Genomic DNA, 6,773 nt, shown 5'->3' with positions numbered 1-6,773 from the left:
AAAAAAAAACACTCCAGTTTGACATCCTGCAATCATAATCATTTGCACTGCACACATAATTTACCCCACCCTTTTCATTCAGAGTAATCCCTCTTCATACATGGACAACTACAAACTCATTCACCCGTGTGCTGACTTCATCTTGCACAGGAATCATCGAGAGCCATCCTGTTGATTAGGATTACAACTGTCACTGGTGTGTCAATGCGAAGCGTCAAACTGTCCTCCTCATTTCATATAGCTTCTGTAGGTTCCTGCAGATTCATTATAGCAAGATATGCCAGAGAAAATGTGTCAAGATCAAAGTCTAGAATGTGTCACTGTTGCAAACCTATCATAAACGGGCACAACTTGTTAGATATTGCAGAAGATACTTTGCATGAAACTTGGCATTGTGTGAGTACATTGAACACAAAGTAATTCATTTGGATGCTAAGAAGCAAATTTTGGCTGCTGCATGCTTGCCTCAAATACTCAAGTGTGCTATTTTGTAACAGAAAGCGGTTCCCGCAGTCATAAGATGATATATATTCAGTTCACATATTTTATTTTCATTCATCACCGTTTGTGGTTTGCATGATTAAATTCCAGAATTTCTCTTAAAATAAGATCTGGGTTGAAGATCACATAAATGATCCTGCATCCTTTGAATGAGTATGTCAGGGGTGATAGCTCCCAGCTGTGAGAATCACACACTGAATTTTATAGCACCTGGACTTTTTTTTTTTTTTTTTTTTAACTGACCATTGATCTTTCACACTATCTATCCCTAGCAAATGCCACTGCTTTTCTTCATTATCAGGATGCGGTATTCGATGCCACTGAAGATTAAACCATCAACGATATTTTAAGGGCTCTTCAGCTCTCACTGAAGGTCTTACAGTTAGCTTAGTACTTGGCCTTTAAGCCAACACAGATCATATCAGCCTGATTCATATTCATGTATGGAAGTTCTTATTATAATTCCATAATCAACACTGAACAATACTACATTTGTGTACTAAAATAGGCATATACTGTCCTGTATGTGTAAACTCAAAAAGAACGATACATGAAAAGACTTGAAACGGAGCACACAAGTCGTATCATCCCTCGTAAAAATGTGTAGTACACTTTTGCGTACTTTTGAAAAGAGTACAGAAATAATACACTTACTGTAAGTGCAATCTGAATGTAATGTTTTTGGACACCTAATTGCATGTTATTTACAATTAAATGAAAATAATATTCTAGTTCACATCTGCATTTATTTTAAATGCAGTTACTTGAGAGTTCTTTTTGAGTGCATGACTTAAGTACATCTTTATATATAATTTCATAGTTCTGTTGTCTTTGAAATATGGTAAAAAAAATTGTGCTGGCAAGCGTTTATGGTAAATTAAAACACTTTAATGTCATATCTATTGAAACGTGTAATGTATTTAATAATATTTGTATTTTTATGTTTAAGTCCACTTAGGTGGGCTTTTGTTTCATGAATATTATGTTATCTGCTAGTACTGTTTTTAATATACTTTATAAGATTTAAAGTCAATGCAATTAAGTGTATATGTAGCAATTTTTATGACATGTTTTTGTCCTTTTTGGAGCTCAGCTCACTATATAATGCTGTTGTATGGAAAAGAACATCATAAGTATGTGCACAGTGAGCATCTTGCTTTGTGTTTCACGCATGAAAGAAAGGCATGGCCGTGTGTGCAAATAGATGATGCTATCAGAGGATGCAATTAATTCATTTCCATTCCACATACAGAAATATCATAAAGAAATCACATGACACAGAACCACAGAGACACACAAAATATGCATTCATGTAGAAGATTCAAAAGGATTGTTTACCATCGTTTGTTTCCATTATTCATGTCCAAAATATGTTGGGTTTTTTATCTTTTATATGCATTTTATCATTCAAACCATGCAAATTCAGTTTCTCCCGAGTCTGTCAGAACACGCTTCATCTATAGCACTGCCGTTCAAAGAAAGGGGTGAATGGATTTTCATCCTTTGCTGTGCTATTTCACTGTTAATTTCTTATAGGAAGTCCTTGTAGAGTGCTATGAATGAATGGGAATGAAAGAATTTAAAATGTACTGCAGTTTGCTTGGCTTTGATTAAAGGTTGTGGAATTGGTTACTAATGGTTTAGAAAACTCTTCACAAACAATTTGAATTGAAAATTGGGCTTGAGATCTCTCACACAACATATATATACTTATATAATATGAGGCTATTTCCACTACATAAAATAGCTTCTTAAATTTACAGAACCTTTATTATTTATAAATGAGACACATAAATCTTTAGTGCTATTAAAGCATTTTTAAAATTTTACATTGCTGATGTGTTTGTAGTCAATGAAAGCACGTTTGCGAAGCTGTGAGTTATGAATATGAATTGTATTCTGTACTGGACTGTGGCTTTGAGTGCATGCACAAATGACTTTGCTTCATAAAGATGTTTTTCTGTGGCTCTGCATAAAATTGGATAAAAGGTCTTCAGTGATATTTGCTGCATCCCAATTTGCTATGATACTATTCCCTAAAAATATGCACACTTTTTGTGACAAAAAACGATATAATTTGTTTTTCGAATTGGGACTCGGCAATTGTCTATAGCTCTCAAAAAGCATTCTTTTACCCAGCACGCACTGCTGTAAACAAACCTCAGTTGCTTAAGGATTTACTTTTATTGTTCTTGAGTGTAAATTGTTTTCTCAGCAGCCCGGTTGATTGATTGGTCTCTTTGAACCAGTACACAATTTTCCATCACCTGCGATCAATAACAAATGTGTTCAGGGACGTTCCAGAGGCTTTTGGGCTTTAATTGTAGATGCATTAGTGACTAGTTCAGCACGATGCTGAAACGGATTTTCCGATGTTAAACAGATTCTAGGAAATGTATGTAATTACAAGTGAGCAGATGGCAGCTGTGGCCATTTGGATCTTGTTGTTTTACTTCAAAGGCTGTCAGCTTAAAATCTAGTGAGATGTTAAGAACATAATATTAGGTTCTTGAAGTGTTCATTCATTCATCTTCACAATTTACTAATCATTGTGGTATGAAAGATAATCAGTAACACTGGTCAAAGGTTTGGAGTAATTAAGGAGTCACTCTTGAGATAATAAATGTTTCTTCAGCACAAAATCAGCATATTAGAATGATTTCTGAAGGATCATGTGACACTGAAGATTGGAGTAATGATGCTGAAAATTCAGCTTTGCATCACTGGAATAAATCACATTTTAAAATATATTCATATAGAACGGTTTAAATTATATCACCAATGTTTTGTAATATTACTGTTTTACTGAATTTGATGATAAAATAAATGCAGCATTGGTGTCCACACAAAACTTAATTATTTCAAACTGGTAGTGCACTTAGTATTCATGTGGTCTCTCTTGAATTTTTTTGACTCTCTCTAGCGTTTTCCTTCAGAGATGTTTCTTAAATTATTTAGAATTGTTCCCTTCAAGCCTCGTAAACAAATCAGCCTACTTTCATTTTAAACTAGAATATCTATTAATTAATTTAACAAGACCCAAAAAGTGCATCTTAGACTCATGTGCTGAGAATTATTTCGATGAACCGCACAGAGGAAAATTTTAAGGTGACATTATATGTAAACCTGCAGAGCTATTTTTTAATATGCCAGAGCTGTGTGTGTGTGTTTTAGAAGTCTTTTATAATGTGTATGAGGCCAGGCAGAGTCTTACGCTGTCAGTTTGATGTGGAGAACAGGATTTACAGGCTGTCAGAGGAGACAGGTGTCCTGTTAGCTTCACATATACACGGAGATAAGACAGGGGACTAAAGAGAGTCACAAACAGATTAACTATAGTCTAAACTCTAAAGTACCTAATACATACAGTAAACACCTAGTGACTAAACAGCAGCATGCATGGTAGTGAAAAAGGGGTCATGGTTTGGATGGTTAGAATGGCCCCTGCTGGTGGATGCTGTAACTACACAATCTTTTTTCTTCAATAGTCGGGTTAGTTTATGGTTAGTTGCATGTATTTATTAATTATATGCATAATTTACTGTTATTACAACATTATACATAGACCCTCCATCCATCCCTAGTCTTACAGTTAATGAATTTTTTTAATGAATTTCATGCGGTTTGCAAATTCCCATTCACAGTATAGCCTATTTGATTCTGAAAATACTGGTCAGATATTTGGAGGAATATTAATGTGGTTAGGGTCTCTAGTTACCTATATGTAGACTGATTTATAATCTCATAAGTACTGTACAGATGAGTGTGAAGAACAATCACCCTGTTCTCAGCCCATCATTATCTCAGAGATACGGTTAATGTCAGGAGGGAAATAACTGCAAAAGCAATAGTGCGTTTATGGAGTTTTTAATTTTGCAGTAGATAACTTTCATGCGGTCTTGAATTCAGCAGGGAGTCCTTTCTTTCTTTCTTTCTTTCTTTCTTTCTTTCTTTCTTTCTTTCTTTCTTACTTTCTCAAATGACCTGTAGAGTCTCTACCAAAAGGGAGCAGTATTGCACAATGACAAGATGGAAAAAGCTCAGTCTATTCAGGTTTTTTCAAGGTTACATATGACAATCCAGTATACTGCATCTCTCAGATAGAGCAGAGAGTCTTGACCAACTGCATATTGGGTCAAAACATGAATATTTGGTCATTCTGATTAGCCATCTCAGAACAAATAATAATAATATCATTCTCTGTAAGATGAATGGTTTGAAACATCATTCTTTGGCACAGGGGTTTTAGATTTAGTAATGTGTTCTTGAAGCCTGTTTTCAAGTTTGAAGTGTATGCCAAAGGCTTCTCATTCATAGACTGAAGTGGCAGCTCTGGGCAGCTGCTTCACTTATGAACTCTATTGCAAAACTGTCCAGTCATGGAAAACTGAAACCTTCAATCAGCGTATGCCTGTGAGTTAATGAAGGGGAACAGTCCTTTGTCAAAGTTTTTTAAGAGGAGGCTGAGATTATGCTAAGTCTGTGGCTTAAACCCTTGTTGGTTTTTCCTCCTTGGCGTTTGGGTGGTCCAGCAAAAGTGCCGCTGGCCTCAGTGTCTTGGCACAGGTAGCAAAGGGCTTGGGTGACCGAAAAAACAGTCTCCTCGACTATGTAATACAACTTACCCCACTAATTGTGGGTGTTTCAGCAATTAAATTATAGATGATATGGTTTTTATAAGCTCTTGCCTGGGACAATCATGACTGCTAAGAAGTTTAAAGCTGGAGGAAAATTTTCAATCACAAGCTGATGAGGTCTTATTTTTCAAATATGTTTAGTTTGTTTATATATTTCCAGCCATATCATGCTTCATGTCATAGACGATTTAAAATTGGATAAGGAATAATTTACCCTAAAATTCTGTCAACATTTCATCCTTTCATCACTCCCATTTGACTTACTTTCCTCCTGTGGAACCCAAATTTATTGTTTTAAAATAACAGTCTCTGCTTTTGTATATACAATAAAAACATATAGTGACCTGGGCTGTCAAGCCAGAATACATTAGAATTAAAAAATAAATCATTATCTTTTTAGTCCTTTTGTTGTGTGAAACAAGCATGTATATTATGCAAGATATTTGAAAGAAAGTCGAGGGGAGATTTTCATTTAAGTATTATGGAAGCTTGTTACTTCGGAGCCCCTTAGAGCTCATGGTGGTGGAAAGATTTCGGGGTGGGTGAAAAAAAGATTTTTCAAATCTTTTGCGTTCTCTCGCAAAGATGTTTGCGTTCCCTCGCAAAACTTTGCGTTCTCTCGCAAATATGTTAGCGTTTTGCGAGGGAACGCAAACATTTTTGCGAGAGAACGCAAAGTTTTGCGAGGGAACGCAAAGTTTTGCGAGAGAACGCAAACATTTTTGCGAGAGAACGCAAAGTTTTGCGAGGGAACGCAAAAGATTTGAAAAATACTTTTTCCTCCCACCCCGAATTTTTTTCATCCACCCCAAAATCTTTCCACCACCATGAGCTCTAAGGGGCTCCGTACTATTCTTTTCTCTGAATTGCATGACACAAATGATCAATTCTTACTTTTTTTTCTCAAAATTGCTAGATATAAACTTACTGTTGCATGTTAAAAAGTCAGAACTGGGAGATATAAAAATATAGAATTGTGCCTTTTTCTCCCCTCACAATTGAGATTGTTTTCATCTGAGAAGTTTACATCTTGCAGTTATGACTTCTTTTCTCAGAATTGTGATATAAACTTGCAGTTGTGAGTTTATATCTCACATTTCTGATTTTGTAACTCACAATTGCGAGTTTAGCCTATATTTGCAAGGAAAAGGTCTGAATTGTGAGAAGAAAGTTTCTCAAAATTTGACAAAAGAGACAAAAATGACCTTTTTGTTATTTCTTTATTCAGTGTTCATTATGTTTAAATGCTGTAATCCTAAACATTACATGTATTAGGATTACAGTAAACAAATTTCATGACTTGATTCAAAATTTTGTGTGTTATACTGGAAGGACTCTAGGACATGTTGAACTTATGCTGTATGTTTAACCAGCTACACATAATCTTTAATTTGCCACCCAGGTTATGAAATAATGTATATTTTAGCTCCAGCATGTACTAATAGGAAACCTTTGGCCCCAAAAATGTCAAATAGTAACTGAATCCTTGTTGGCCGTTCATTAATGGTGGCGTTCCACAAACACAGGCCTCGGCTTGTTCCAGGTCCTCGTATGTGTCCACACTGAGAGTGTACAGTATAAACAGCTTGTAGAATATTAGGGGTATTGAATTCCAATGGAATGAAACCACAAAAG

This window comes from Barbus barbus (assembly GCF_936440315.1).
Source record: "Barbus barbus genome assembly, chromosome: 24".
NCBI lineage: Eukaryota > Metazoa > Chordata > Actinopteri > Cypriniformes > Cyprinidae > Barbus > Barbus barbus.
The sequence above is the reverse complement of the archived record's forward strand: the minus strand, read 5'-3'. Positions refer to the sequence as shown.